Here is a 12,431-nt window from a genome sequence, read left to right as displayed (position 1 = left end):
AATCTAACATTCAATCACTGGAACAAGGACAAATAGAATAGAAAAACTGTTCACCTCCAGACTCAGGCAATTAGTTTTAAGTATGTCTAGATGAGTGCTGTTACAAGAAATAAATGTACTGAACAGTACTATGAGAAAAGATAAATTGCAAAAGACGCCAAGGTTTAAGTAAATATCCTAACAGGAGGCACTTGAAAATAAATCCTCACTACTATTATTGGATGGTTCAAAATACAAAGATCTATTAAATTTTATTTTTGAACTTTCATAACTGTCCCCACGTTAACAGTCCAGGACAATTAGATGGATAATTTTTAAATTAAGACAAAAAGAACAAATGTCCATAAAGTCCTAAACCAATTGTGCAGATTAATTCTAGCACTTTTTTTTCTTTTCTTTCCTTTTTTTTTAAATAGCAATAAGTCTTCTGTCATGATCAGGAGATAGACTAATCTGAAGATAATCAGATATTTTGTTTAAGGATGTAAATACAGAAACACAAAAAAATATTCTGAAGATAATGTTTGTCTTTCTCCAGAATGGCAGACATTTCCTTATAAATAAAAAGCCCTTTTTTATTTTATTCTAAGCATAAGAGTAATAGATGCACACAGAAACAAAAACTAAAAACCAGTCTTTCTTCCTGCCTCACTCCCGGTTCTACTCCCCACAGACAATTATTTTATACCATTTCTGGCTTTACTTCTTCTAGAGGTGATTATCTGAATTCTTGGTTATCTTCTAGAGGTTATCTATTTAAACATATAACAATGTTCTTGTGCCTTTACACCTCTATTTCTTTTATCAACTGTTCTCTCTACCAGAAAAGATGAGCTCACTCCCTCTACACCTGACCCTCCCCATTCAATTTTTATTACATTGTTTTTTGGATAGGTTTATTTGAAATTTTTAAGTAATCTCCTGAGATATCTCATTCTTTATTGACATCTCCTAACTTCTGACTATAAAATGAAACAAAGTTAGTACTTCTTTTTGTACTTCATTCTATTTCGCCTTCCTCCTTCCACCTCCCAACATGGGACATAAGTAGCAACACAGAATAAGCTGCTTTTCAAGTCCTCCTTGGGGAACACATGATAACTATCAGTTTTTTGTTTTCCTAAATAACTAGCACTTTGTTCTCCTATCTTCTTCTGAATATTGTTTCCTTTTTCCTTCTATTCTGACTTCTGAGACCATCACCTGAAATTAAGCCAATCAGACTCCCTTTCTCAGTGTTATGGACTGAATTGTGACCCTCTCAGGTTGATATATTGAAGCACTAACTCCCAGTACCTCCAAATGTGATTATATTGGGAAATAGAGTCTTTAGAGAGCCAATTAAGTTAAAATGAGACCTGAAGCCTGGGATCCTAATCCAATGTGACTGGTGTCCTTATACAAGGGAGATACACCAGGGATGCACGTACATACACAGAAAAAAGGCACTGCGAGGACACAGCAAAAAGGTGGCCATCTGCAAGCCAAGGACAGAGGCCTCACAGGAAAAAAACCAAACCTGTCAACAACTTGATCTTGGAATTCTAGCCTCCAGAACATTGAGAATATATATTACTTATATTTAAGCTCCACAGCCTGTAGTATTTTGTTACAACAATCCTAGCAAACTAATATGCTCTGAAATCTTACTGTGAACAAAGCTACCAAACACCAAAGGTCGTTGGTGTGATAGAGCAGGTAACATTCTGGGTGTTTTGGGGGTTGGGGGACAGACAACATATAATACACATAAAATTCAGTGTCAAGAAGTAGTGAGTCCTATGAAAAAAACTACATGAGTAAGGGAATATAGTGATGGAGAACAAGGGGCTATTTTAAGGTAGTTGGAAAATAAATATTGAGAAATGTGTTTTGTGTTTTTCTACAAAGTCTCAAAAGAAAAAAAAATCTCTCTAGCATCAGCAAGATTTTATGTACTTTTATGAGTAGCTGGTTCATTTTCACCATGTTAAAACTATGACACATGTAACTATTCACACTACCCATGTAACATTTGTGATTTACACTTGTAAATCAGAGAGAAAAAACAGGTTACCAACAAAGTAAAGACAATTAGACAGACAGCTGACATGTTAACCACAACAATGGAAGATAGAAAGGAGTAAGAAAATATTTTTTTAATGATGACAGAAAAAATAGTTATAAGATTATTTAAAATAATATTTTAAACTTAATCCCTCTGTTCCTAAAAGCAAGTGTGTCCCTGTTATGGAGGTGGCTGTATTAGGTTACTGATGTTGAACATTTGAATCAGTATAATAGCAACAAAGATATCATTTGAGATACACCTACAATACACAAATAACCTCTCTAAATCTCAAAACCATCCTAATAGTAGGCATTATTATCTCTACTTTATAAAACAGAACCAAAGACTCAGAGAGGTAAATTATATAAAATCACACAACTAATCAAAAGCAGAGTTAAGACTCAGATCCACTATTACATTTCAAAGCCATTATTCTATATATCACTGGCCCCTCCTAATTAATTCTTCTTGATCTCAATTTGTGTTCATCATACAAACTTGGTATTACAATTACAAAGAATAATTACATTCTTATATAAATTTTCTCTTCAGGGAGCAAAATTGCATACTGATTTTTCATAAAGTTCATGTAAGAAATATATTTGGAATATTAGAGAGTTCATGCAAATTTTGTTTACACAAATCTTTAGAAACATGTCTATGATCAGAAAAACAAATGTATGTATATTTACAGAAGTATGAATCTAAAAAACCTATTTTGGCTAATTATATGACTAAAGTATTACCTTTAATATGTAAAGTACCAGCCTATCATCAGAAGAACATAAAAACTGGGATTTTTATTTCCAGTAGAGATGAAATGTTACTTACTATCATTCTACCTTGTTTTCTTACTTGATTTTCTTTATGACTCTTTCACACTCCCAGGGCTGTGTTTAACTCAGCCATGGAACATTCTGACCCACAAAGAAGTCAAATGCACGTCCTTGGCCTCATTAGGACAGCTTCACTAATCATCATTATCCAAATTTACATTTTAAAAATTCCAATAGCAATTATTGTCTGTAGAAACTTTTGGTGATTAATCATGTACTGCTTTGTGACAAACCTATTGTTCTTTTGAACTATTAACTATTTTGTTATTTATCTTTCTGCCAAAATCCTTCTTTCCTATTATCACAAAATTATCTCCCTAAAGCACATATACTATAATCATGCTATAGTCCTGCTCAAAAACTATGCAAGGCACATTCTCATGATCCCCTCTGGCTTTAAGCTCCCTGCTTCCATTGAATTGGTACATTTTAGAGATCATGACACTGTTCCACCTGCACATCCTTCTTTCCCACAGGGACCTTGTGGTAAACAGAGTAAAAGACCCCCAGAGATGTCCACATACTAATCTCCAGAACCTGTGAATGTTACCTTGCTCTGCAGTTGTCAATAAGGATGTCACGATGGAGAGATTAACCTGGATTTTGTAGGTGGACCCAATGTGATCATAAGGGTCCTTATAAGGGAAGGAGGGAAGCATGAAAGTCAGTCTGAGAAGGAGACTTGAAGACAGAAGCAGAGAGAGCAAAGAGAAAGATTTGAGGATGCAACATTGTTAAATTGGAAGTGAAGCATCTAGAACCTGGAAAAAACAGCCAACAGATTGCCCCTAAAGCCTCTAGTCCTAATACCTTCATATAACCCTGGAGGACCCATTTTTGAACTTCTGACCTCCAGAACTGTAATAAATGTATAATCTGTCACAGCAGCAATAAGAAAGCAATACAAACCCAGTTTTGGAAATAAGTCCCTTCTCTCCACTTGTAAAACAGGATTCTCAAATCTTTACTGAGGATTTGGAGAGGCAGAACTGGGAGTTTTGTTTCAGAATAATGAACATTAGAGACATCTCTGTTTTAAAAATGTTTACTTACACTTTTTTTTCTTTTTCTCTCTGTTGTGCTCTTTTCCCTTCCCTCAAACACTTGTTTTTAATAAATGGTAGTTAATTTTTTTTCTTTTGTTTGTTTGGCTACTGATAATCCATCTTTGTGGGATCTAATTTCCATGTCAGATGAGTCTATCAAACCATCTCCTCAATAAAATCAAAAGAACTCTGATACCAGCTGTTAACCGTTTTTTACAACTGACTGTATGAAGAATAATCTGAGTTTATTATTTAAGTTTTAGTCATAAACGTGGTAATATATAGATTCTCTCTTTTAGGTCGTCTTTCTGCTGAAGGTTCCTGGAGTTGCCTTTGAGCTACCTCTAAGGAAGAGGTTAATAGATCCAGACTCAGTAGGGCATTATTTTTATTTGCTCTCCTCTAGTGGTAATAGTTTACATGAAATTATATGCAACATCACCAAATACTGTGATTAATGGCATTTATTTTCAAAATGTTTGCCCATAATTGTTTTCTCTGCTTTCTTTGTTTTCCTCATAACCTAAAATGGAGGTCTCTGAAATAAAATTATGACCACGATATAAGTTTTCATAGGAAGAGCTATACCAGATCCAAGGGATTACATCAGATTGCTACATCAACCAACAGTTCTGGTAATACAGACTGTTAGAAAGCCAGACAGTCAAAAATCAAACACAAAATTTGACAAAGGAGTGCCAGGAATAGTATAGGATACTGTTAATAGCCAATTTCTTGTCATTATTTCCTAACCCATTAGAAAGTTAATAGCAACAGTCACTGAATACAATCAATATGAGTCAGGTCCAAGCTACCTGGAGTATTTCTTTTCTTTTGTATTTAGAAGAAACTTATGTAATCGGTTTGACAAGAAGAAACCAAAAATGTTAACCGTTCTATAAAGGAATTTATTTCATAAATGTCATTCCCTAAATCAAGGTAAGGAAACTATGGCACATTAGTCAAAGTCTGCATTTGATTTTATATTACTTGAGTGGAAACATCCTATATCTAGAAAACAAGGGTTTTCTGGTATTTGATGCTAACATATGCCATTCAAAATGGAGTTTTAATTTTGACTTTTAAAGACTGGAATGGTTGAACCATGATTAATAGTGGCTAATTAGGTAATCAAAATTTCAAAGGGCAGAGATGATATTTAACCATTTAAAATCCCATAGCTCAAATAAATAGACTGACTATATTTATTTATTTATTTATTTATTATTTATATTTATATTATATATAAATATATATAAGTATATAATATGCACATATATAAGTATATAATATGCACATATACATACATGTGTACATATATATATATATATATATACACATGTATATATATATTTCCAACTCACTTCTACAGAAGCCTTAAGGGCATTATTTTATTCTTTTGGAGTCTTTCCTGAAAAACTGACAAATCTCAACTCTCCACCAAATCCTCACATCTAAATTCAGTGGACACAATATATAACCATGAGATTATTATTAAAAGAAAAAGTAAGCCAATAAATAACACAGATAATATTCAATAGACATATCACAATAAACCAAAGGCTCCCAAATAAGCACACCTCAATGCCACATATCATTTTGTATGAAAGTATGTTACACAGCACGTCCCAGCCTCAGTTACGTGGCCCTCCACTGGCATTCTCCACTGAAGTAATCACTCTCTTGCAACTGCTAACAACCTTATGTTAGTATAAGCTGTTCTCGAAAGGTTTTGTTGTGTTTTGTTTTGTTTTGTTTGCTTTGTTTTGTTTTTAATTGTCTTCTACTCTAATGGCTCCTATGTTTTCCTCTGCTGGAAAAGCAGATATCACCAAGTTTAATTCTAAGTGTATTGCTGAGGAGCATTCTACTATAATACATTCCATATTTATTTATTCATTCACCTTTTGAGCATTTGAGCAGTTTCCAGGTTTTATTACCTTGTTATATAACAAGATTGTTATCAACACTTGCATACAGGTTTTTGTGTGGACACCTATTTTAATTTCTTTTGGTAAATACCTACACATGAAATGGCTGGATTGTATGAAAGGTTAGGTTTAACTTCATAAAAACTGTCAAGCTGTTGTCAAAAGTGGTTGTACCATTTTATATTCCCATCAACAGTGTATGAAGAGTTCCATTTCCCACTTTCTCCAAAATCAATCATTTTAATTTTATTTATTTTTTATTATTTTTCTTCTCTCTCTCTTTAATGTTTTTATTTATTTTTGAGAGAGACAGAGACAGAATGCAAGTGGGTTAGGGGCAGAGAGAGAGAGAGAAGGAGACACAGAATCCAAAGCAGGCTCCAAGCTTTCAGCACAGAGCCCAAAGCAGGGCTCAAACTCGCAAGCTGTGAGATCATGACCTGAGCTGGACTCAGACACCCAACCGACTGAGCCACCCAGGCGCCCCTCAATCATTTTAATTTTAGCCATTCTAGTAGGTATGTAGTGGTTTTAATGTGCATTTCCCTAATTCATAATGATGTTGAACATTTTTCATGTGCCTATTTGCCATTTGTAAATCTTCTTTAATGAAGTGTCTGTTCAAATGTTATTGCTCATTTTTGTGGATTGTTTTTGTACTATTAACTTTTGAAAGTTCTTTTATATTCTGTCTACACGTCATTTATCCAATATATGTGATTTGCAAATATTCTCAACCCAATTTATAGGTGGTTTTTCATTCTCTAAGCAATGTCTTTTGCAGGGCAAAATGGGTTAATTTTGATGAAGTCCAATTTGTCAATTTGTTAATAGATGGTGTTTTTGACGTCATATTTAAGAAAGTATCATGTAACCCAAAGTCTTTTCCTATGCTTTTCTGAATCTATTGAGAAAATAATATGATTTTCTTGTTTAGTTTTTTAATGTGGTGAATTACATTGATTTTCAAATGTTAAATCAATTTTTGATTTCTGGAATAAATTCCACTTGATCATGATGTATTATCCTTTTTACATATTTTCCTTATATTCACAAAAACTTTTGTTTAAAATTTTTCATCTACATTTAAGAGGAATAGTTATCTGTAGTTTTTTTGTTTTGGTAATGTCTTGGTATCAGAGAAATTTTTGCCTCATAAAATGAATTAGGAAGAGGTCCCCCCCTTTTTAGATTTCTGGAAGACTTTGCAGAGATTTGGTATTATCGCTTCCTTCAATGTTTGGAGAAATTTCAGTGAAACCATCTGAGACTGGAGTTTCCATTGCAGGATGGTTGTTAACTGCAAATTCAATTTTTTTTAGGATAAAAATCTAATTCTATTTATTTATTTCTTCTTACTGAGTTGGATGGTTTGTTTGCAGGAATTTGTTCATTTCACCTAAGTTTTCTGATTTATTGGCATAATGTTGTTCTTAATTGTTAAATCAAAAACTGTCAAAGGTCAGAGATCTTACCCTACTTGCAAGCTAACAAGTTAGCCTGCCATAGTGATGATACATATAGATGTAGAAATAGTTATAGATGTAGATACAGATATAGATGTCTAGATAAAAGAAACAAGATTTTTAGGATAAGAGAAACCATTTATTGCTTACAGCAAAATAGCCAGAGAATTTTAGCACCAGTTCCCCCAGCCCCTGCCTCTTTGTAGTAACATGAATGAAAACCAGGTATTACCTGCACACGTGGCAGGGATGCATCACAAGAGAGGAATCCCAAAATTATGAGACAGAATGCTTATAGAGATATTGCTGGCACATATGGCCCTTCTTCCCTCTGGAGAGAAAGAGGGAGTTTTTACCCTTAAATGTAAACAAATCCACTCCAAAGAAGAGAGGGATGCTCGTTATGTTTATTATCCTAGAATATATTCTTGTCTTATAAGAATGCTTATAAACAAATGTCTCCAGAGAAGTCAAGTCTCTAAATCTCTGGCTTTCAAGGTCTTTGTTATTCAAACATGCCCCCTTAGTTTGAAGATCTGAACCATGCAGACACATGAAAAATATTTACAGACAACTGTGTACACCAAATATTTCATATTAAAATCCTGTCTTCAGGGGGAGGCCATCCCCAAATCCATTCAGTTATTGTATCAAGAGGCAATATCATTAAACCACTGTTACCTAGAGGATGTCCAGACCTCCTCTTCTAATTTGATTAGAGGAATTTGATTCAGGAGACATAATAATTCCATCTTGTGGCTCTGGAATCCATAGGACATTGTCACCATCTTTATACTGTAGAGTGGAGCTCCATATCTAGTTTCCAGTCAGAAGAAGAAGAGAATATAGGAAAGGCCTAGCTTCTCTCTTAAAAGACTGCCATAGCCAGCCTCTGAAATGACTCCCAATGAGTTCCATCTCCTAGTTTCCATGCCCTGTTGTAGTGCTCTCCCACACTGAATAAAGCTGACCGACCAGTGTAACCAATATGACATTGTGGCAATGATGGCATAGGATTTTAATGCCAGGCCACAGAAGATAAAGCAGCTTCTGCATTGCTCTCGTGGGTCATTTGCTTTGCGGAAAGCCAGCTGCCATGTTATAGGGATACTCAGATGGTCTTTTGAAGAGTTCCATGTGGTGAGGAGCTGAGGTATCCTGCCAAGGCCATGTGAGTGAGTCATCTTGGAAATGGAACCTCCAGCCCAGCCAACCCTTGAGATGACTATCTCAACCCTTGATTGCTCCCACTGCAATCCTCAATGCAACCTCATGAAAGGCCCTGATGTAGAACCATACTGTGAAATAAATCCTGAATTCAAACCTCAGAAACTTTTTGGAATAAGAAATGTGTGATACTGTGATTTATAATGATAAATATATATATTTGGTCTTCACCCACTGTTCATGGCACAGAGCTACTAAAATCCTTCTAATTTCCTATGAAAGAGGCATAAAGGCATCTTTTGTTATAATATTTGGTCCTTTGTCCTCAGTTCCTGAAATAGATCCAAATATCAGTGAAATGGGTGCCGTCTGTTATTTATATAACAAGCCCCCTTCAATTGTACATGAGCTTATGTGAATGAGGTGATTTTTGGAAAGCCTGTAGATAATCTAAGGATGGAGACTGGTTGCCAACGTAACCAACCACATAGATAGAGGGTTGGATTTGAAAGTTCTTCAACTTTTGGGAGGAGAGAGGGGCTAGAGATTAAGTTCAACCACCAATGGCCAATAATCTAATCAATTATGCCTATGTAATGAAGCCTCCATAAAAACATGAAGGACAGGGCTTGGATTGCTCCCAAATTGGTGAATACTTGAAGGTACTAGGAGAGTGGCATGACCAGAGAGGGAATGGAAGCTCTGCATTGCTTCCCTTATACTTGCCCTATGCATTTCTTCCATTGCACTGTTTCTGAGTTATATCCTTTTATAATAAACCAGTAACCTAGTAGGTACATTATTATAATGAGTTCTGTGAACTGCCCTAGCAAATTAATCAAGCCAAAGGAGGGGTCGTGGGAACTTCCAATATATAGCAGGTTGGTTACAAACACAGGTAACAACATGGAATTGCAACTTGAATCTGAACTGGGGAGGGAAGAGCAATCTTGCAGAATGAAACCCTTAATCCATGTGATGTGACATTATCTCCAAGTAGATAGTGTCAGAATTGAGTTAAATTATAGGACACTCAGCTGTGTGTCAGAATGAAATAGTGTAGAAGACTGGGAGTAGAGGAAACACACTAGAGTGTGTGTTTCTCCCTTACAAAATGTTTATTTTTTAGGTTACCCAGCAAGAGTTAATTAATATAATGGAGTGCATTACTTCCACTCACTTTCATTGGTGAGAATTTAGTTCCTTTGACCACATAACCAAGACAGTCTATGAAATGTAGTCTATCCATATATCTGATAAGAAAGGGAGAACAGCTTTTGGTGGACAGCTGGCTTTCTCTGGAAAACATACTTGATATCTGGACACTATCTGACCTGTGTCTCCAGTTTCTCCAACTATATTGCAGAACTGGAAACCCAAACTTTAGTGACAATTAGCTATTTCTTCCATAACTGACTTATGTTAAATACCCACACTGGTACAAAATAATTGAAGCCAAGAGCGGGGATTAAATTCTACTAGTATGATAACAGCATAGCAAACAAATGGATATTGACAGAGCCGTTCATAGAACATATATGTGGGGGGGGTACTAGGTAGACAATTCCACAGAAAAACACTACATTTCTCAATAAATATTTATGGAATTAATGAATAATTAAGTTTCTGTACAAGAGAATATTTAATATAAAACTGTTGATAGTCATTAGATAGATGTACATGTCACGACATGGAAAGAGGTCTGTAATATACTATTTAGTGATAAAAGCAGATTATAGAATAGTCCATATAAAATAGCCTAGTTTGTAGAAGAAAGCAAATGAATATGAATAAATGTGCATGCATGAAAACGTTTTTTAAAAATGTACCTCAAATGATTAACAATAGTTGCCTCTGAGGACATTCACTTTCTCTTTACATATTCTGTTATTTGAAATTTATTTTTTAGAGAGAGAGAGAGAGAGAGAGAGAGAGAGAGAGAGAGAGAGAGAGAGATTCTTAAGCAAGCCCCATGCTCAGCACCCCCAACACAGGGCACGATCCCATCCATGACACTGGGATCATGATCTGAGCCAAAATCAAGAGTTGAACTGTCAACTGACCAAGCCACCCAAGCACCCCTGAAATTTTGTTTTTACTCTCTACTTTATATACACTGCATCATTTAAATTGTTCACAATAAATATCTATTACTTTTATAGAGATATGTAATACAAAGCAAAAAAAGCAATACAAATAAACATATTCTTTGGAAAAATAAAACTGTCTAAAATGCTTCACAAATTTGTCTCTTTCTCTTCATGGCATGCTACTACTTCCTTAGTATAGTCCTCTGTCATTTATTACCTAGACCAGGATTCAGCAAACTATTCTTGTTAAGGGTCATATAGTAAATACTTTTGTGATTGAAGGTTATATGGTCTTTTTCCCAACTACTCAATTCTGATGTTGTAGCCTGAAAGCAGCTATAGATAATACCTAAGCTAATGGGTGTGGTTGTGTTCCAATAAAACTTTATTTACTAGAACAGGTAGTGGGCCACCTGTGGGCCAGAGTTTGCTGACCATTCACTTAGACTACTGAAGCTGTCAAATTCTCTCTCTGACTCCAATCCCTTCCACCATTTTCTCCCATATCTTACACTGTTCTATATATGTCATGTAATTTCTTTACATCCTATGTTTTTAATTCTCATTTTCCTGGAAAATTCTTAGATTCCTAGTGATCTCAGATCATTTTTTAAGACCTAGAACAGTCATCATGACCTCAATAAATAACACTGACTGCTTTGCTTCAGTGCTTTCACAGCCTTTGTACATAGCTTGATTGGCACCCTGTATTGTGCCTCCCAGTCAGACAGCATACCAGGAGGTCTGAGGCTCTGCTTTTGAATTCCTGGAACTTAATGTAAGACAGAGCAGAGAGGGCAGGGTTCAGAAATGATTGCTGAGTGAATTAAGGTGGGGAGGGGGTATCTCTTTGGCCTCTGAGGCTTTCAAATTAGGTGCAAAAAATTGCTCCTCCCTGTAGGCTTTTTTTTTCCCTTTACAATCCAAACAGTCAATACCTGGAAGCTTGGATCTTTCTTTCATCTTTCCTTCTCATATTTCTGCACGATTTAAAGCCCAGAGCAAGTAAGACCATATAGCTAATATCAATTTTTTTATTCTAATTTGTCATCTGACCCAAAACAATGCTTTAAACATTTATAAGTAATATCATTTAGGGGATAGTTCATCTTTGCCTTTTTGTCCTACTTATAAGTATTTTTCCCCAACCCAGGTTCACTAGATGGTGAGCCACTTGATTATGGGGAGTATATTTTTGAAAGGCTAAAAAATATTTAGTGCATAAAGTAATGACTCCCTAGGGTGTAGCCTGCATGCTCAAAATGTGCCCAGGTATTCTTGGGACTTATTTACAGACCTTGTACATAGGAAAAATTTTACCTTAGATACAATAAACTACCAAAAAGCTCATTATATTATTCAATTTAATCCTCTCTCAGCCCTTTAGATGGTATTATCACCAATTTGCTGATGAGGAAACTGAGGCTCAGGGTTGTTAAGTATCTGACCCAATGTCATAGTGAATAAGGAAATTGAGATGCATCTTAAACTCAGTCATTCAAATTTTAATACTTGTGTTCTTTCTTCATACATGGCTTATCCTTCTCTTCCCTTGATTCTTAACATTTATACAAAAACCCTTTACATATAATTTTAAGTGAGTTATTGAACTCTCCAAGTCAGTGCTAGGGCTTTTGCAGCTGACTGTCCACTAAATAATATGGTTAATTATGCAAACCATTGTTAAAAGGGGCTCAAAATGTTTGCCTGTTGAATATTTTTTAAATTTTAAAACTAAGAAGACAGTTTTAAGCACCACTATATACCGAGTTTTTTTTGTTGTCCCTGGGTTTTGAGTGGCAGCGAGACGGACTAGTCTGAGATGACCTGCATCAGAAGACTGAG

This window comes from Felis catus, chromosome B2, assembly GCF_018350175.1.
Source record: "Felis catus isolate Fca126 chromosome B2, F.catus_Fca126_mat1.0, whole genome shotgun sequence".
In the NCBI taxonomy this organism is placed as follows: domain Eukaryota; kingdom Metazoa; phylum Chordata; class Mammalia; order Carnivora; family Felidae; genus Felis; species Felis catus.
Note: the sequence above shows the minus strand (reverse complement) of the source record.